Source organism: Salmo salar, unplaced genomic scaffold (assembly GCF_905237065.1).
Source record: "Salmo salar unplaced genomic scaffold, Ssal_v3.1, whole genome shotgun sequence".
NCBI lineage: Eukaryota > Metazoa > Chordata > Actinopteri > Salmoniformes > Salmonidae > Salmo > Salmo salar.
In genome coordinates, this window is record NW_025549384.1 from 80,001 (window position 1) to 96,863 (window position 16,863).

A 16,863-nucleotide genomic window follows, 5' to 3' on the forward strand; every position below is an offset into this window, starting at 1 on the left:
AGGAAATAAAGTTGGTATTTTATCCAACTACCTGTGCTAAAAAGTGATGGGAACAGTGTTTGTAATTTCTTCTACTTTTTCAGTGACACAAAGTTCAAGCTGCTTATCTAATTGGTGAAAATGCAATGTCTGTTTATCACACTCACTTTGAATATATATGTTGTAGCAAGAGATTGTTTCTCGCTTACGGCCATACCAGCCTGGGTACGCCCGATCTCGTCTGATCTCGGAAGCTAAGCAGGGTCGGGCCTGGTTAGTACTTGGATGGGAGACCGCCTGGGAATACCAGGTGCTGTAAGCATTTTGTCCACGAGGGTGTGCTCTTGCACTATTTCATCAGCAACACTGCCTTGTAGTAAGCATTTAATGATGAATTGACTAAATGTCTGTTTTATCAGACTCACTTTGACTATATATGTTGTAGCAAGAGATTGTTTCTCGCCACGGCCATACCAGCCTGGGTACGCCCCGATCTCGTCTGATCTCGGAAGCTAAGCAGGGTCGGGCCTGGTTAGTACTTGGATGGGAGACCGCCTGGGAATACCAGGTGCTGTAAGCATTTTGTCCACGAGGGTGTGCTCTTGCACTATTTCATCAGCAACACTGCCTTGTAGTAAGCATTTAATGATGAATTGACTAAATGCAGCTTCCTGCCTTTTTAATAGGATCAAATTTCCTTGTGTTTTCAATTAGCATCTGCCTTGTATTTATAAGACAAACAAGAATATTGTTGCTGAATGCAGCTTGTGTGTGCTTTGTGCTCCTTTGCCCTGTTCAAATGATGAAAGGAAATAAAGTTGGTATTTTATCCAACTACCTGTGCTAAAAAGTGATGGGAACAGTGTTTGTAATTTCTTCTACTTTTTCAGTGACACAAAGTTCAAGCTGCTTATCTAATTGGTGAAAATGCAATGTCTGTTTATCACACTCACTTTGAATATATATGTTGTAGCAAGAGATTGTTTCTCGCCACGGCCATACCAGCCTGGGTACGCCCGATCTCGTCTGATCTCGGAAGCTAAGCAGGGTCGGGCCTGGTTAGTACTTGGATGGGAGACCGCCTGGGAATACCAGGTGCTGTAAGCATTTTGTCCACGAGGGTGTGCTCTTGCACTATTTCATCAGCAACACTGCCTTGTAGTAAGCATTTAATGATGAATTGACTAAATGTCTGTTTTATCAGACTCACTTTGACTATATATGTTGTAGCAAGAGATTGTTTCTCGCCACGGCCATACCAGCCTGGGTACGCCCGATCTCGTCTGATCTCGGAAGCTAAGCAGGGTCGGGCCTGGTTAGTACTTGGATGGGAGACCGCCTGGGAATACCAGGTGCTGTAAGCATTTTGTCCACGAGGGTGTGCTCTTGCACGATTTCATCAGCAACACTGCCTTGTAGTAAGCATTTAATGATGAATTGACTAAATGTCTGTTTTATCAGACTCACTTTGACTATATATGTTGTAGCAAGAGATTGTTTCTCGCTACGGCCATACCAGCCTGGGTACGCCCGATCTCGTCTGATCTCGGAAGCTAAGCAGGGTCGTGCCTGGTTAGTACTTGGATGGGAGACCGCCTGGGAATACCAGGTGCTGTAAGCATTTTGTCCACGAGGGTGTGCTCTTGCACTATTTCATCAGCAACACTGCCTTGTAGTAAGCATTTAATGATGAATTGACTAAATGTCTGTTTTATCAGACTCACTTTGACTATATATGTTGTAGCAAGAGATTGTTTCTCGCTTACGGCCATACCAGCCTGGGTACGCCCGATCTCGTCTGATCTCGGAAGCTAAGCAGGGTCGTGCCTGGTTAGTACTTGGATGGGAGACCGCCTGGGAATACCAGGTGCTGTAAGCATTTTGTCCACGAGGGTGTGCTCTTGCACTATTTCATCAGCAACACTGCCTTGTAGTAAGCATTTAATGATGAATTGACTAAATGTCTGTTTTATCAGACTCACTTTGACTATATATGTTGTAGCAAGAGATTGTTTCTCGCCACGGCCATACCAGCCTGGGTAAGCCCGATCTCGTCTGATCTCGGAAGCTAAGCAGGGTCGGGCCTGGTTAGTACTTGGATGGGAGACCGCCTGGGAATACCAGGTGCTGTAAGCATTTTGTCCACGAGGGTGTGCTCTTGCACTATTTCATCAGCAACACTGCCTTGTAGTAAGCATTTAATGATGAATTGACTAAATGCAGCTTCCTGCCTTTTTAATAGGATCAAATTTCCTTGTGTTTTCAATTAGCATCTGCCTTGTATTTATAAGACAAACAAGAATATTGTTGCTGAATGCAGCTTGTGTGTGCTTTGTGCTCCTTTGCCCTGTTCAAATGATGAAAGGAAATAAAGTTGGTATTTTATCCAACTACCTGTGCTAAAAAGTGATGGGAACAGTGTTTGTAATTTCTTCTACTTTTTCAGTGACACAAAGTTCAAGCTGCTTATCTAATTGGTGAAAATGCAATGTCTGTTTATCACACTCACTTTGAATATATATGTTGTAGCAAGAGATTGTTTCTCGCCACGGCCATACCAGCCTGGGTACGCCCGATCTCGTCTGATCTCGGAAGCTAAGCAGGGTCGGGCCTGGTTAGTACTTGGATGGGAGACCGCCTGGGAATACCAGGTGCTGTAAGCATTTTGTCCACGAGGGTGTGCTCTTGCACTATTTCATCAGCAACACTGCCTTGTAGTAAGCATTTAATGATGAATTGACTAAATGTCTGTTTTATCAGACTCACTTTGACTATATATGTTGTAGCAAGAGATTGTTTCTCGCCACGGCCATACCAGCCTGGGTACGCCCGATCTCGTCTGATCTCGGAAGCTAAGCAGGGTCGGGCCTGGTTAGTACTTGGATGGGAGACCGCCTGGGAATACCAGGTGCTGTAAGCATTTTGTCCACGAGGGTGTGCTCTTGCACTATTTCATCAGCAACACTGCCTTGTAGTAAGCATTTAATGATGAATTGACTAAATGTCTGTTTTATCAGACTCACTTTGACTATATATGTTGTAGCAAGAGATTGTTTCTCGCCACGGCCATATCAGCCTGGGTACGCCCGATCTCGTCTGATCTCGGAAGCTAAGCAGGGTCGGGCCTGGTTAGTACTTGGATGGGAGACCGCCTGGGAATACCAGGTGCTGTAAGCATTTTGTCCACGAGGGTGTGCTCTTGCACTATTTCATCAGCAACACTGCCTTGTAGTAAGCATTTAATGATGAATTGACTAAATGTCTGTTTTATCAGACTCACTTTGACTATATATGTTGTAGCAAGAGATTGTTTCTCGCCACGGCCATACCAGCCTGGGTAAGCCCGATCTCGTCTGATCTCGGAAGCTAAGCAGGGTCGTGCCTGGTTAGTACTTGGATGGGAGACCGCCTGGGAATACCAGGTGCTGTAAGCATTTTGTCCACGAGGGTGTGCTCTTGCACTATTTCATCAGCAACACTGCCTTGTAGTAAGCATTTAATGATGAATTGACTAAATGCAGCTTCCTGCCTTTTAATAGGATCAAATTTCCTTGTGTTTTCAATTAGCATCTGCCTTGTATTTATAAGACAAACAAGAATATTGTTGCTGAATGCAGCTTGTGTGTGCTTTGTGCTCCTTTGCCCTGTTCAAATGATGAAAGGAAATAAAGTTGGTATTTTATCCAACTACCTGTGCTAAAAAGTGATGGGAACAGTGTTTGTAATTTCTTCACTTTTTCAGTGACACAAAGTTCAAGCTGCTTATCTAATTGGTGAAAATGCAATGTCTGTTTATCACACTCACTTTGACTATATATGTTGTAGCAAGAGATTGTTTCTCGCCACGGCCATACCAGCCTGGGTACGCCCGATCTCGTCTGATCTCGGAAGCTAAGCAGGGTCGGGCCTGGTTAGTACTTGGATGGGAGACCGCCTGGGAATACCAGGTGCTGTAAGCATTTTGTCCACGAGGGTGTGCTCTTGCACTATTTCATCAGCAACACTGCCTTGTAGTAAGCATTTAATGATGAATTGACTAAATGTCTGTTTTATCAGACTCACTTTGACTATATATGTTGTAGCAAGAGATTGTTTCTCGCTACGGCCATACCAGCCTGGGTACGCCCGATCTCGTCTGATCTCGGAAGCTAAGCAGGGTCGTGCCTGGTTAGTACTTGGATGGGAGACCGCCTGGGAATACCAGGTGCTGTAAGCATTTTGTCCACGAGGGTGTGCTCTTGCACTATTTCATCAGCAACACTGCCTTGTAGTAAGCATTTAATGATGAATTGACTAAATGCAGCTTCCTGCCTTTTTAATAGGATCAAATTTCCTTGTGTTTTCAATTAGCATCTGCCTTGTATTTATAAGACAAACAAGAATATTGTTGCTGAATGCAGCTTGTGTGTGCTTTGTGCTCCTTTGCCCTGTTCAAATGATGAAAGGAAATAAAGTTGGTATTTTATCCAACTACCTGTGCTAAAAAGTGATGGGAACAGTGTTTGTAATTTCTTCTACTTTTTCAGTGACACAAAGTTCAAGCTGCTTATCTAATTGGTGAAAATGCAATGTCTGTTTATCACACTCACTTTGAATATATATGTTGTAGCAAGAGATTGTTTCTCGCCACGGCCATACCAGCCTGGGTACGCCCGATCTCGTCTGATCTCGGAAGCTAAGCAGGGTCGGGCCTGGTTAGTACTTGGATGGGAGACCGCCTGGGAATACCAGGTGCTGTAAGCATTTTGTCCACGAGGGTGTGCTCTTGCACTATTTCATCAGCAACACTGCCTTGTAGTAAGCATTTAATGATGAATTGACTAAATGTCTGTTTTATCAGACTCACTTTGACTATATATGTTGTAGCAAGAGATTGTTTCTCGCTACGGCCATACCAGCCTGGGTACGCCCGATCTCGTCTGATCTCGGAAGCTAAGCAGGGTCGGGCCTGGTTAGTACTTGGATGGGAGACCGCCTGGGAATACCAGGTGCTGTAAGCATTTTGTCCACGAGGGTGTGCTCTTGCATGATTTCATCAGCAACACTGCCTTGTAGTAAGCATTTAATGATGAATTGACTAAATGTCTGTTTTATCTGACTCACTTTGACTATATATGTTGTAGCAAGAGATTGTTTCTCGCTTACGGCCATACCAGCCTGGGTACGCCCGATCTCGTCTGATCTCGGAAGCTAAGCAGGGTCGTGCCTGGTTAGTACTTGGATGGGAGACCGCCTGGGAATACCAGGTGCTGTAAGCATTTTGTCCACGAGGGTGTGCTCTTGCACTATTTCATCAGCAACACTGCCTTGTAGTAAGCATTTAATGATGAATTGACTAAATATCTGTTTTATCAGACTCACTTTGACTATATATGTTGTAGCAAGAGATTGTTTCTCGCCACGGCCATATCAGCCTGGGTACGCCCGATCTCGCTCTGATCTCGGAAGCTAAGCAGGGTCGGGCCTGGTTAGTACTTGGATGGGAGACCGCCTGGGAATACCAGGTGCTGTAAGCATTTTGTCCACGAGGGTGTGCTCTTGCACTATTTCATCAGCAACACTGCCTTGTAGTAAGCATTTAATGATGAATTGACTAAATGTCTGTTTTATCAGACTCACTTTGACTATATATGTTGTAGCAAGAGATTGTTTCTCGCCACGGCCATACCAGCCTGGGTAAGCCCGATCTCGTCTGATCTCGGAAGCTAAGCAGGGTCGGGCCTGGTTAGTACTTGGATGGGAGACCGCCTGGGAATACCAGGTGCTGTAAGCATTTTGTCCACGAGGGTGTGCTCTTGCACTATTTCATCAGCAACACTGCCTTGTAGTAAGCATTTAATGATGAATTGACTAAATGCAGCTTCCTGCCTTTTAATAGGATCAAATTTCCTTGTGTTTTCAATTAGCATCTGCCTTGTATTTATAAGACAAACAAGAATATTGTTGCTGAATGCAGCTTGTGTGTGCTTTGTGCTCCTTTGCCCTGTTCAAATGATGAAAGGAAATAAAGTTGGTATTTTATCCAACTACCTGTGCTAAAAAGTGATGGGAACAGTGTTTGTAATTTCTTCTACTTTTTCAGTGACACAAAGTTCAAGCTGCTTATCTAATTGGTGAAAATGCAATGTCTGTTTATCACACTCACTTTGAATATATATGTTGTAGCAAGAGATTGTTTCTCGCTTACGGCCATACCAGCCTGGGTACGCCCGATCTCGTCTGATCTCGGAAGCTAAGCAGGGTCGGGCCTGGTTAGTACTTGGATGGGAGACCGCCTGGGAATACCAGGTGCTGTAAGCATTTTGTCCACGAGGGTGTGCTCTTGCACTATTTCATCAGCAACACTGCCTTGTAGTAAGCATTTAATGATGAATTGACTAAATGTCTGTTTTATCAGACTCACTTTGACTATATATGTTGTAGCAAGAGATTGTTTCTCGCCACGGCCATACCAGCCTGGGTACGCCCGATCTCGTCTGATCTCGGAAGCTAAGCAGGGTCGTGCCTGGTTAGTACTTGGATGGGAGACCGCCTGGGAATACCAGGTGCTGTAAGCATTTTGTCCACGAGGGTGTGCTCTTGCACTATTTCATCAGCAACACTGCCTTGTAGTAAGCATTTAATGATGAATTGACTAAATGTCTGTTTTATCAGACTCACTTTGACTATATATGTTGTAGCAAGAGATTGTTTCTCGCCACGGCCATACCAGCCTGGGTACGCCCGATCTCGTCTGATCTCGGAAGCTAAGCAGGGTCGGGCCTGGTTAGTACTTGGATGGGAGACCGCCTGGGAATACCAGGTGCTGTAAGCATTTTGTCCACGAGGGTGTGCTCTTGCACTATTTCATCAGCAACACTGCCTTGTAGTAAGCATTTAATGATGAATTGACTAAATGTCTGTTTTATCAGACTCACTTTGACTATATATGTTGTAGCAAGAGATTGTTTCTCGCCACGGCCATACCAGCCTGGGTACGCCCGATCTCGTCTGATCTCGGAAGCTAAGCAGGGTCGGGCCTGGTTAGTACTTGGATGGGAGACCGCCTGGGAATACCAGGTGCTGTAAGCATTTTGTCCACGAGGGTGTGCTCTTGCACTATTTCATCAGCAACACTGCCTTGTAGTAAGCATTTAATGATGAATTGACTAAATGCAGCTTCCTGCCTTTTTAATAGGATCAAATTTCCTTGTGTTTTCAATTAGCATCTGCCTTGTATTTATAAGACAAACAAGAATATTGTTGCTGAATGCAGCTTGTGTGTGCTTTGTGCTCCTTTGCCCTGTTCAAATGATGAAAGGAAATAAAGTTGGTATTTTATCCAACTACCTGTGCTAAAAAGTGATGGGAACAGTGTTTGTAATTTCTTCTACTTTTTCAGTGACACAAAGTTCAAGCTGCTTATCTAATTGGTGAAAATGCAATGTCTGTTTATCACACTCACTTTGAATATATATGTTGTAGCAAGAGATTGTTTCTCGCCACGGCCATACCAGCCTGGGTACGCCCGATCTCGTCTGATCTCGGAAGCTAAGCAGGGTCGGGCCTGGTTAGTACTTGGATGGGAGACCGCCTGGGAATACCAGGTGCTGTAAGCATTTTGTCCACGAGGGTGTGCTCTTGCACTATTTCATCAGCAACACTGCCTTGTAGTAAGCATTTAATGATGAATTGACAAATGTCTGTTTTATCAGACTCACTTTGACTATATATGTTGTAGCAAGAGATTGTTTCTCGCCACGGCCATACCAGCCTGGGCACGCCCGATCTCGTCTGATCTCGGAAGCTAAGCAGGGTCGGGCCTGGTTAGTACTTGGATGGGAGACCGCCTGGGAATACCAGGTGCTGTAAGCATTTTGTCCACGAGGGTGTGCTCTTGCACTATTTCATCAGCAACACTGCCTTGTAGTAAGCATTTAATGATGAATTGACTAAATGCAGCTTCCTGCCTTTTAATAGGATCAAATTTCCTTGTGTTTTCAATTAGCATCTGCCTTGTATTTATAAGACAAACAAGAATATTGTTGCTGAATGCAGCTTGTGTGTGCTTTGTGCTCCTTTGCCCTGTTCAAATGATGAAAGGAAATAAAGTTGGTATTTTATCCAACACCGGCTAAAAAGTGATGGGAACAGTGTTTGTAATTTCTTCACTTTTCAGTGACACAAAGTTCAAGCTGCTTATCTAATTGGTGAAAATGCAATGTCTGTTTATCACACTCACTTTGAATATATATGTTGTAGCAAGAGATTGTTTCTCGCCACGGCCATACCAGCCTGGGTACGCCCGATCTCGTCTGATCTCGGAAGCTAAGCAGGGTCGGGCCTGGTTAGTACTTGGATGGGAGACCGCCTGGGAATACCAGGTGCTGTAAGCATTTTGTCCACGAGGGTGTGCTCTTGCACTATTTCATCAGCAACACTGCCTTGTAGTAAGCATTTAATGATGAATTGACCAAATGTCTGTTTTATCAGACTCACTTTGACTATATATGTTGTAGCAAGAGATTGTTTCTCGCCACGGCCATACCAGCCTGGGTACGCCCGATCTCGTCTGATCTCGGAAGCTAAGCAGGGTCGGGCCTGGTTAGTACTTGGATGGGAGACCGCCTGGGAATACCAGGTGCTGTAAGCATTTTGTCCACGAGGGTGTGCTCTTGCACATTTCATCAGCAACACTGCCTTGTAGTAAGCATTTAATGATGAATTGACTAAATGTCTGTTTTATCAGACTCACTTTGACTATATATGTTGTAGCAAGAGATTGTTTCTCGCCACGGCCATACCAGCCTGGGTACGCCCGATCTCGTCTGATCTCGGAAGCTAAGCAGGGTCGGGCCTGGTTAGTACTTGGATGGGAGACCGCCTGGGAATACCAGGTGCTGTAAGCATTTTGTCCACGAGGGTGTGCTCTTGCACTATTTCATCAGCAACACTGCCTTGTAGTAAGCATTTAATGATGAATTGACTAAATATCTGTTTTATCAGACTCACTTTGACTATATATGTTGTAGCAAGAGATTGTTTCTCGCTACGGCCATATCAGCCTGGGTACGCCCGATCTCGTCTGATCTCGGAAGCTAAGCAGGGTCGGGCCTGGTTAGTACTTGGATGGGAGACCGCCTGGGAATACCAGGTGCTGTAAGCATTTTGTCCACGAGGGTGTGCTCTTGCACTATTTCATCAGCAACACTGCCTTGTAGTAAGCATTTAATGATGAATTGACTAAATGTCTGTTTTATCAGACTCACTTTGACTATATATGTTGTAGCAAGAGATTGTTTCTCGCCACGGCCATACCAGCCTGGGTAAGCCCGATCTCGTCTGATCTCGGAAGCTAAGCAGGGTCGGGCCTGGTTAGTACTTGGATGGGAGACCGCCTGGGAATACCAGGTGCTGTAAGCATTTTGTCCACGAGGGTGTGCTCTTGCACTATTTCATCAGCAACACTGCCTTGTAGTAAGCATTTAATGATGAATTGACTAAATGCAGCTTCCTGCCTTTTTAATAGGATCAAATTTCCTTGTGTTTTCAATTAGCATCTGCCTTGTATTTATAAGACAAACAAGAATATTGTTGCTGAATGCAGCTTGTGTGTGCTTTGTGCTCCTTTGCCCTGTTCAAATGATGAAAGGAAATAAAGTTGGTATTTTATCCAACTACCTGTGCTAAAAAGTGATGGGAACAGTGTTTGTAATTTCTTCTACTTTTTCAGTGACACAAAGTTCAAGCTGCTTATCTAATTGGTGAAAATGCAATGTCTGTTTATCACACTCACTTTGAATATATATGTTGTAGCAAGAGATTGTTTCTCGCCACGGCCATACCAGCCTGGGTACGCCCGATCTCGTCTGATCTCGGAAGCTAAGCAGGGTCGGGCCTGGTTAGTACTTGGATGGGAGACCGCCTGGGAATACCAGGTGCTGTAAGCATTTTGTCCACGAGGGTGTGCTCTTGCACTATTTCATCAGCAACACTGCCTTGTAGTAAGCATTTAATGATGAATTGACTAAATGTCTGTTTTATCAGACTCACTTTGACTATATATGTTGTAGCAAGAGATTGTTTCTCGCTACGGCCATACCAGCCTGGGTACGCCCGATCTCGTCTGATCTCGGAAGCTAAGCAGGGTCGGGCCTGGTTAGTACTTGGATGGGAGACCGCCTGGGAATACCAGGTGCTGTAAGCATTTTGTCCACGAGGGTGTGCCCTGCACGATTTCATCAGCAACACTGCCTTGTAGTAAGCATTTAATGATGAATTGACTAAATGTCTGTTTTATCTGACTCACTTTGACTATATATGTTGTAGCAAGAGATTGTTTCTCGCCACGGCCATACCAGCCTGGGTACGCCCGATCTCGCCTGATCTCGGAAGCTAAGCAGGGTCGGGCCTGGTTAGTACTTGGATGGGAGACCGCCTGGGAATACCAGGTGCTGTAAGCATTTTGTCCACGAGGGTGTGCTCTTGCACTATTTCATCAGCAACACTGCCTTGTAGTAAGCATTTAATGATGAATTGACTAAATGTCTGTTTTATCAGACTCACTTTGACTATATATGTTGTAGCAAGAGATTGTTTCTCGCCACGGCCATACCAGCCTGGGCACGCCCGATCTCGCCTGATCTCGGAAGCTAAGCAGGGTCGGGCCTGGTTAGTACTTGGATGGGAGACCGCCTGGGAATACCAGGTGCTGTAAGCATTTTGTCCACGAGGGTGTGCTCTTGCACTATTTCATCAGCAACACTGCCTTGTAGTAAGCATTTAATGATGAATTGACTAAATGTCTGTTTTATCAGACTCACTTTGACTATATATGTTGTAGCAAGAGATTGTTTCTCGCCACGGCCATACCAGCCTGGGTAAGCCCGATCTCGTCTGATCTCGGAAGCTAAGCAGGGTCGTGCCTGGTTAGTACTTGGATGGGAGACCGCCTGGGAATACCAGGTGCTGTAAGCATTTTGTCCACGAGGGTGTGCTCTTGCACTATTTCATCAGCAACACTGCCTTGTAGTAAGCATTTAATGATGAATTGACTAAATGCAGCTTCCTGCCTTTTAATAGGATCAAATTTCCTTGTGTTTTCAATTAGCATCTGCCTTGTATTTATAAGACAAACAAGAATATTGTTGCTGAATGCAGCTTGTGTGTGCTTTGTGCTCCTTTGCCCTGTTCAAATGATGAAAGGAAATAAAGTTGGTATTTTATCCAACTACCTGTGCTAAAAAGTGATGGGAACAGTGTTTGTAATTTCTTCTACTTTTTCAGTGACACAAAGTTCAAGCTGCTTATCTAATTGGTGAAAATGCAATGTCTGTTTATCACACTCACTTTGAATATATATGTTGTAGCAAGAGATTGTGTCTCGCCACGGCCATACCAGCCTGGGTTCGCCCGATCTCGTCTGATCTCGGAAGCTAAGCAGGGTCGGGCCTGGTTAGTACTTGGATGGGAGACCGCCTGGGAATACCAGGTGCTGTAAGCATTTTGTCCACGAGGGTGTGCTCTTGCACTATTTCATCAGCAACACTGCCTTGTAGTAAGCATTTAATGATGAATTGACTAAATGTCTGTTTTATCAGACTCACTTTGACTATATATGTTGTAGCAAGAGATTGTTTCTCGCCACGGCCATACCAGCCTGGGTACGCCCGATCTCGTCTGATCTCGGAAGCTAAGCAGGGTCGGGCCTGGTTAGTACTTGGATGGGAGACCGCCTGGGAATACCAGGTGCTGTAAGCATTTTGTCCACGAGGGTGTGCTCTTGCACTATTTCATCAGCAACACTGCCTTGTAGTAAGCATTTAATGATGAATTGACTAAATGTCTGTTTTATCTGACTCACTTTGACTATATATGTTGTAGCAAGAGATTGTTTCTCGCTTACGGCCATATCTGCCTGGGTACGCCCGATCTCGTCTGATCTCGGAAGCTAAGCAGGGTCGGGCCTGGTTAGTACTTGGATGGGAGACCGCCTGGGAATACCAGGTGCTGTAAGCATTTTGTCCACGAGGGTGTGCTCTTGCACTATTTCATCAGCAACACTGCCTTGTAGTAAGCATTTAATGATGAATTGACTAAATGTCTGTTTTATCAGACTCACTTTGACTATATATGTTGTAGCAAGAGATTGTTTCTCGCCACGGCCATATCAGCCTGGGTACGCCCGATCTCGTCTGATCTCGGAAGCTAAGCAGGGTCGGGCCTGGTTAGTACTTGGATGGGAGACCGCCTGGGAATACCAGGTGCTGTAAGCATTTTGTCCACGAGGGTGTGCTCTTGCACTATTTCATCAGCAACACTGCCTTGTAGTAAGCATTTAATGATGAATTGACTAAATGTCTGTTTTATCAGACTCACTTTGACTATATATGTTGTAGCAAGAGATTGTTTCTCGCCACGGCCATACCAGCCTGGGCACGCCCAATCTCGTCTGATCTCGGAAGCTAAGCAGGGTCGTGCCTGGTTAGTACTTGGATGGGAGACCGCCTGGGAATACCAGGTGCTGTAAGCATTTTGTCCACGAGGGTGTGCTCTTGCACTATTTCATCAGCAACACTGCCTTGTAGTAAGCATTTAATGATGAATTGACTAAATGTCTGTTTTATCAGACTCACTTTGACTATATATGTTGTAGCAAGAGATTGTTTCTCGCCACGGCCATACCAGCCTGGGTACGCCCGATCTCGTCTGATCTCGGAAGCTAAGCAGGGTCGGGCCTGGTTAGTACTTGGATGGGAGACCGCCTGGGAATACCAGGTGCTGTAAGCATTTTGTCCACGAGGGTGTGCTCTTGCACTATTTCATCAGCAACACTGCCTTGTAGTAAGCATTTAATGATGAATTGACTAAATGCAGCTTCCTGCCTTTTTAATAGGATCAAATTTCCTTGTGTTTTCAATTAGCATCTGCCTTGTATTTATAAGACAAACAAGAATATTGTTGCTGAATGCAGCTTGTGTGTGCTTTGTGCTCCTTTGCCCTGTTCAAATGATGAAAGGAAATAAAGTTTGTATTTTATCTAACTACCTGTGCTAAAAAGTGATGGGAACAGTGTTTGTAATTTCTTCTACTTTTTCAGTGACACAAAGTTCAAGCTGCTTATCTAATTGGTGAAAATGCAATGTCTGTTTATCACACTCACTTTGACTATATATGTTGTAGCAAGAGATTGTTCCTCGCTTACGGCCATGTCAGCCTGGGTACTCCCGATCTCGTCTGATCTCGGAAGCTAAGCAGGGTCGGTCCTGGTTAGTACTTGGATGGGAGACCGCCTGGGAATACCAGGTGCTCTAAGCATTTTGTCCACGAGGGTGTGCTCTTGCACTATTTCATCAGCAACACTGCCTTGTAGTAAGCATTTAATGATGAATTGACTAAATGTCTGTTTTATCAGACTCACTTTGACTATATATGTTGTAGCAAGAGATTGATTCTCGCTCACGGCCATACCAGCCTGGGTACGCCCGATCTCGCTGATCTCGGAAGCTAAGCAGGGTCGGGCCTGGTTAGTACTTTGATGGGAGACCGCCTGGGAATACCAGGTGCTGTAAGCATTTTGTCCACGAGGGTGTGCTCTGCACTATTTCATCAGCAACACTGCCTTGTAGTAAGCATTTAATGATGAATTGACTAAATGTCTGTTTTATCAGACTCACTTTGACTATATATGTTGTAGCAAGAGATTGTTTCTCGCCACGGCCATATCAGCCTGGGTACGCCCGATCTCGCCTGATCTCGGAAGCTAAGCAGGGTCGGGCCTGGTTAGTACTTGGATGGGAGACCGCCTGGGAATACCAGGTGCTGTAAGCATTTTGTCCACGAGGGTGTGCTCTTGCACTATTTCATCAGCAACACTGCCTTGTAGTAAGCATTTAATGATGAATTGACTAAATGCTGTTTTATCAGACTCACTTTGACTATATATGTTGTAGCAAGAGATTGTTTCTCGACACGGCCATACCAGCCTGGGTACGCCCGATCTCGCCTGATCTCGGAAGCTAAGCAGGGTCGGGCCTGGTTAGTACTTGGATGGGAGACCGCCTGGGAATACCAGGTGCTGTAAGCATTTTGTCCACGAGGGTGTGCTCTTGCACTATTTCATCAGCAACACTGCCTTGTATTAAGCATTTAATGATGAATTGACTAAATGTCTGTTTTATCAGACTCACTTTGACTATATATGTTGTAGCAAGAGATTGTTTCACGCTCACGGCCATACCAGCCTGGGCACGCCCGATCTCGCCTGATCTCGGAAGCTAAGCAGGGTCGGGCCCGGTTAGTACTTGGATGGGAGACCGCCTGGGAATACCAGGTGCTGTAAGCATTTTGTCCACGAGGGTGTGCCTCTGCACTATTTCATCAGCAACACTGCCTTGTAGTAAGCATTTAATGATGAATTGACTAAATGCAGCTTCCTGCCTTTTTAATAGGATCAAATTTCCTTGTGTTTTCAATTAGCATCTGCCTTGTATTTATAAGACAAACAAGAATATTGTTGCTGAATGCAGCTTGTGTGTGCTTTGTTTGCCCTGTTCAAATGATGAAAGGAAATAAAGTTTGTATTTTATCCAACTACCGTGCAAAAAGTGATGGGAACAGTGTTTGTAATTTCTTCTACTTTTCAGTGACACAAAGTTCAAGCTGCTTATCTAATTGGTGAAAATGCAATGTCTGTTTTATCACACTCACTTTGACTATATATGTTGTAGCAAGAGATTGTTTCTCGCCACGGCCATACCAGCCTGGGTACGCCCGATCTCGTCTGATCTCGGAAGCTAGGCAGGGTCGGGCCTGGTTAGTACTTGGATGGGAGACCGCCTGGGAATACCAGGTGCTGTAAGCATTTTGTCCACGAGGGTGTGCTCTTGCACTATTCATCAGCAACACTGCCTTGTAGTAAGCATTTAATGATGAATTGACTAAATGTCTGTTTTATCAGACTCACTTTGACTATATATGTTGTAGCAAGAGATTGTTTCTCGCCAAGGCCATACCAGCCTGGGTACGCCCGATCTCGTCTGATCTCGGAAGCTAAGCAGGGTCGGGCCTGGTTAGTACTTGGATGGGAGACCGCCTGGGAATACCAGGTGCTGTAAGCATTTTGTCCACGAGGGTGTGCCCCTGCACTATTTCATCAGCAACACTGCCTTGTAGTAAGCATTTAATGATGAATTGACTAAATGCAGCTTCCTGCCTTTTAATAGGATCAAATTTCCTTGTGTTTTCAATTAGCATCGCCTTGTATTTATAAGACAAACAAGAATATTGTTGCTGAATGCAGCTTGTGTGTGCTTTGTGCTCCTTTGCCCTGTTCAAATGATGAAAGGAAATAAAGTTTGTATTTTATCCAACTACCTGAGCGAAAAAGTGATGGGAACAGTGTTTGTAATTTCTTCTATTTTTTCAGTGACACAAAGTTCAAGCTGCTTATCTAATTGGTGAAAATGCAAATGTCTGTTTATCACACTCACTTTGACTATATATGTTGTAGCAAGAGATTGTTTTCGCCACGGCCATACCAGCCTGGGTACGCCCGATCTCGCCTGATCTCGGAAGCTAGCAGGGTCGGGCCCGGTTAGTACTTGGATGGGAGACCGCCTGGGAATACCAGGTGCTGTAAGCATTTTGTCCACGAGGGTGTGCCCCTGCACTATTTCATCAGCAACACTGCCTTTGTAGTAAGCATTTAATGATGAATTGACTAAATGCGCCTGCCTTTTAATAGGATCAAATTTGGAGCATCTGCCTGAAAACAAGAAGTGAAGCAGCTGGTGTGCTTGTGCTCCTTGCCCGTCAAAGATGAAGGAAATAAGTTTGTATTTTATCCAAAGTGTAAAAGGGGGAACAGTGTTTGTAATTTTTTACTCAGTCACAGAAGATCTAATTGGTGAAAATGCAATGTGTTTATCACACTCACTTTGACTATATATGTTGTAGCAAGAGATTGCTTTCGCCACGGCCATACCAGCCTGGGTACGCCCGATCTCGTCTGATCTCGGAAGCTAAGCAGGGTCGGGCCTGGTTAGTACTTGATGGGAGACCGCCTGGGAATACCAGGTGCTGTAAGCATTTTGTCCACGAGGGTGTGCCCCTGCACTATTTCATCAGCAACACTGCCTTGTAGTAAGCATTTAATGATGAATTGACTAAATGCAGCTTCCTGCCTTTTAATAGGATCAAATTTCCTTGTGTTTTCAATTAGCATCTGCCTTGTATTTATAAGACAAACAAGAATATTGTTGCTGAATGCAGCTTGTGTGTGCTTTGTGCTCCTTTGCCCTGTTCAAATGATGAAAGGAAATAAAGTTTGTATTTTATCCAACTACCTGTGCTAAAAAGTGATGGGAACAGTGTTTGTAATTTCTTCTACTTTTTCAGTGACACAAAGTTCAAGCTGCTTATCTAATTGGTGAAAATGCAATGTCTGTTTATCACACTCACTTTGACTATATATGTTGTAGCAAGAGATTGTTTCTCGCCACGGCCATGCCAGCCTGGGTACGCCGATCTCGTCTGATCTCGGAAGCTAAGCAGGGTCGGGCCTGGTTAGTACTTGATGGGAGACCGCCTGGGAATACCAGGTGCTGAAGCATTTTGTCCACGAGGGTGTGCTCTTGCACTATTTCATCGGCAACACTGCCTTGTAGTAAGCATTTAATGATGAATTGACTAAATGTCTGTTTTATCAGACTCACTTTGACATATATGTTGTAGCAAGAGATTGATTCTCGCCACGGCCATACCAGCTGGGTACGCCCGATCTCGCCTGATCTCGGAAGCCAAGCAGGGCCGGGCCTGGTTAGGTACTTTGATGGGAGACCGCCTGGGAATACCAGGTGCCGTAAGCATTTTGTCCACGAGGGTGTGCCCCTGCACCATTTCATC

The 16,863-nt window shown here is 44.8% G+C and overlaps 8 non-coding genes and 43 pseudogenes across 8 annotated transcripts; all 51 read left to right on the forward strand.

Moving 5' to 3' along the window:
* The first annotated feature begins 182 nt into the window (after positions 1-182).
* On the forward strand, positions 183-301 carry LOC123738222 (5S ribosomal RNA). The gene has a single exon (XR_006767439.1). It is a non-coding gene; the product is annotated as a 5S ribosomal RNA (ribosomal RNA).
* A 139-nt stretch (positions 302-440) lies between these two features.
* Positions 441-559, forward strand: LOC123738196 (uncharacterized; annotated as a pseudogene).
* A 409-nt stretch (positions 560-968) lies between these two features.
* Positions 969-1,086, forward strand: LOC123738149 (uncharacterized; annotated as a pseudogene).
* Positions 1,087-1,225: 139 nt separating this feature from the next.
* LOC123738150 (uncharacterized) lies at positions 1,226-1,343 on the forward strand (annotated as a pseudogene).
* A 139-nt stretch (positions 1,344-1,482) lies between these two features.
* On the forward strand, positions 1,483-1,600 carry LOC123738178 (uncharacterized; annotated as a pseudogene).
* Positions 1,601-1,739: 139 nt separating this feature from the next.
* Positions 1,740-1,858, forward strand: LOC123738062 (5S ribosomal RNA). The gene has a single exon (XR_006767355.1). It is a non-coding gene; the product is annotated as a 5S ribosomal RNA (ribosomal RNA).
* Positions 1,859-1,997: 139 nt separating this feature from the next.
* On the forward strand, positions 1,998-2,115 carry LOC123738192 (uncharacterized; annotated as a pseudogene).
* A 409-nt stretch (positions 2,116-2,524) lies between these two features.
* Positions 2,525-2,642, forward strand: LOC123738151 (uncharacterized; annotated as a pseudogene).
* A 139-nt stretch (positions 2,643-2,781) lies between these two features.
* Positions 2,782-2,899, forward strand: LOC123738152 (uncharacterized; annotated as a pseudogene).
* A 139-nt stretch (positions 2,900-3,038) lies between these two features.
* Positions 3,039-3,156, forward strand: LOC123738186 (uncharacterized; annotated as a pseudogene).
* Positions 3,157-3,295: 139 nt separating this feature from the next.
* LOC123738214 (uncharacterized) lies at positions 3,296-3,413 on the forward strand (annotated as a pseudogene).
* A 407-nt stretch (positions 3,414-3,820) lies between these two features.
* LOC123738153 (uncharacterized) lies at positions 3,821-3,938 on the forward strand (annotated as a pseudogene).
* A 139-nt stretch (positions 3,939-4,077) lies between these two features.
* LOC123738179 (uncharacterized) lies at positions 4,078-4,195 on the forward strand (annotated as a pseudogene).
* A 409-nt stretch (positions 4,196-4,604) lies between these two features.
* On the forward strand, positions 4,605-4,722 carry LOC123738154 (uncharacterized; annotated as a pseudogene).
* Positions 4,723-4,861: 139 nt separating this feature from the next.
* Positions 4,862-4,979, forward strand: LOC123738111 (5S ribosomal RNA). The gene has a single exon (XR_006767403.1). It is a non-coding gene; the product is annotated as a 5S ribosomal RNA (ribosomal RNA).
* A 139-nt stretch (positions 4,980-5,118) lies between these two features.
* On the forward strand, positions 5,119-5,237 carry LOC123738063 (5S ribosomal RNA). The gene has a single exon (XR_006767356.1). It is a non-coding gene; the product is annotated as a 5S ribosomal RNA (ribosomal RNA).
* Positions 5,238-5,376: 139 nt separating this feature from the next.
* On the forward strand, positions 5,377-5,495 carry LOC123738211 (uncharacterized; annotated as a pseudogene).
* A 139-nt stretch (positions 5,496-5,634) lies between these two features.
* On the forward strand, positions 5,635-5,752 carry LOC123738194 (uncharacterized; annotated as a pseudogene).
* Positions 5,753-6,160: 408 nt separating this feature from the next.
* Positions 6,161-6,279, forward strand: LOC123738223 (5S ribosomal RNA). The gene has a single exon (XR_006767440.1). It is a non-coding gene; the product is annotated as a 5S ribosomal RNA (ribosomal RNA).
* A 139-nt stretch (positions 6,280-6,418) lies between these two features.
* On the forward strand, positions 6,419-6,536 carry LOC123738203 (uncharacterized; annotated as a pseudogene).
* A 139-nt stretch (positions 6,537-6,675) lies between these two features.
* LOC123738155 (uncharacterized) lies at positions 6,676-6,793 on the forward strand (annotated as a pseudogene).
* A 139-nt stretch (positions 6,794-6,932) lies between these two features.
* LOC123738156 (uncharacterized) lies at positions 6,933-7,050 on the forward strand (annotated as a pseudogene).
* Positions 7,051-7,459: 409 nt separating this feature from the next.
* Positions 7,460-7,577, forward strand: LOC123738157 (uncharacterized; annotated as a pseudogene).
* Positions 7,578-7,715: 138 nt separating this feature from the next.
* LOC123738166 (uncharacterized) lies at positions 7,716-7,833 on the forward strand (annotated as a pseudogene).
* Positions 7,834-8,236: 403 nt separating this feature from the next.
* Positions 8,237-8,354, forward strand: LOC123738158 (uncharacterized; annotated as a pseudogene).
* Positions 8,355-8,493: 139 nt separating this feature from the next.
* On the forward strand, positions 8,494-8,611 carry LOC123738160 (uncharacterized; annotated as a pseudogene).
* A 138-nt stretch (positions 8,612-8,749) lies between these two features.
* Positions 8,750-8,867, forward strand: LOC123738161 (uncharacterized; annotated as a pseudogene).
* A 139-nt stretch (positions 8,868-9,006) lies between these two features.
* On the forward strand, positions 9,007-9,124 carry LOC123738140 (uncharacterized; annotated as a pseudogene).
* Positions 9,125-9,263: 139 nt separating this feature from the next.
* Positions 9,264-9,381, forward strand: LOC123738195 (uncharacterized; annotated as a pseudogene).
* Positions 9,382-9,790: 409 nt separating this feature from the next.
* On the forward strand, positions 9,791-9,908 carry LOC123738162 (uncharacterized; annotated as a pseudogene).
* Positions 9,909-10,047: 139 nt separating this feature from the next.
* On the forward strand, positions 10,048-10,165 carry LOC123738112 (5S ribosomal RNA). The gene has a single exon (XR_006767404.1). It is a non-coding gene; the product is annotated as a 5S ribosomal RNA (ribosomal RNA).
* Positions 10,166-10,303: 138 nt separating this feature from the next.
* LOC123738189 (uncharacterized) lies at positions 10,304-10,421 on the forward strand (annotated as a pseudogene).
* Positions 10,422-10,560: 139 nt separating this feature from the next.
* LOC123738191 (uncharacterized) lies at positions 10,561-10,678 on the forward strand (annotated as a pseudogene).
* Positions 10,679-10,817: 139 nt separating this feature from the next.
* LOC123738216 (uncharacterized) lies at positions 10,818-10,935 on the forward strand (annotated as a pseudogene).
* Positions 10,936-11,343: 408 nt separating this feature from the next.
* On the forward strand, positions 11,344-11,461 carry LOC123738174 (uncharacterized; annotated as a pseudogene).
* Positions 11,462-11,600: 139 nt separating this feature from the next.
* Positions 11,601-11,718, forward strand: LOC123738163 (uncharacterized; annotated as a pseudogene).
* A 139-nt stretch (positions 11,719-11,857) lies between these two features.
* On the forward strand, positions 11,858-11,976 carry LOC123738032 (5S ribosomal RNA). Its single transcript, XR_006767326.1, has one exon. It is a non-coding gene; the product is annotated as a 5S ribosomal RNA (ribosomal RNA).
* Positions 11,977-12,115: 139 nt separating this feature from the next.
* Positions 12,116-12,233, forward strand: LOC123738187 (uncharacterized; annotated as a pseudogene).
* Positions 12,234-12,372: 139 nt separating this feature from the next.
* LOC123738217 (uncharacterized) lies at positions 12,373-12,490 on the forward strand (annotated as a pseudogene).
* A 139-nt stretch (positions 12,491-12,629) lies between these two features.
* Positions 12,630-12,747, forward strand: LOC123738164 (uncharacterized; annotated as a pseudogene).
* A 409-nt stretch (positions 12,748-13,156) lies between these two features.
* Positions 13,157-13,275, forward strand: LOC123738183 (uncharacterized; annotated as a pseudogene).
* Positions 13,276-13,414: 139 nt separating this feature from the next.
* Positions 13,415-13,532, forward strand: LOC123738168 (uncharacterized; annotated as a pseudogene).
* Positions 13,533-13,670: 138 nt separating this feature from the next.
* On the forward strand, positions 13,671-13,788 carry LOC123738209 (uncharacterized; annotated as a pseudogene).
* Positions 13,789-13,925: 137 nt separating this feature from the next.
* LOC123738202 (uncharacterized) lies at positions 13,926-14,044 on the forward strand (annotated as a pseudogene).
* A 139-nt stretch (positions 14,045-14,183) lies between these two features.
* Positions 14,184-14,302, forward strand: LOC123738100 (5S ribosomal RNA). Its single transcript, XR_006767392.1, has one exon. It is a non-coding gene; the product is annotated as a 5S ribosomal RNA (ribosomal RNA).
* A 401-nt stretch (positions 14,303-14,703) lies between these two features.
* Positions 14,704-14,821, forward strand: LOC123738200 (uncharacterized; annotated as a pseudogene).
* Positions 14,822-14,959: 138 nt separating this feature from the next.
* LOC123738190 (uncharacterized) lies at positions 14,960-15,077 on the forward strand (annotated as a pseudogene).
* Positions 15,078-15,484: 407 nt separating this feature from the next.
* Positions 15,485-15,601, forward strand: LOC123738218 (uncharacterized; annotated as a pseudogene).
* A 329-nt stretch (positions 15,602-15,930) lies between these two features.
* LOC123738206 (uncharacterized) lies at positions 15,931-16,047 on the forward strand (annotated as a pseudogene).
* Positions 16,048-16,454: 407 nt separating this feature from the next.
* Positions 16,455-16,571, forward strand: LOC123738220 (uncharacterized; annotated as a pseudogene).
* A 137-nt stretch (positions 16,572-16,708) lies between these two features.
* On the forward strand, positions 16,709-16,826 carry LOC123738221 (uncharacterized; annotated as a pseudogene).
* The last annotated feature ends 37 nt before the right edge of the window (positions 16,827-16,863 follow it).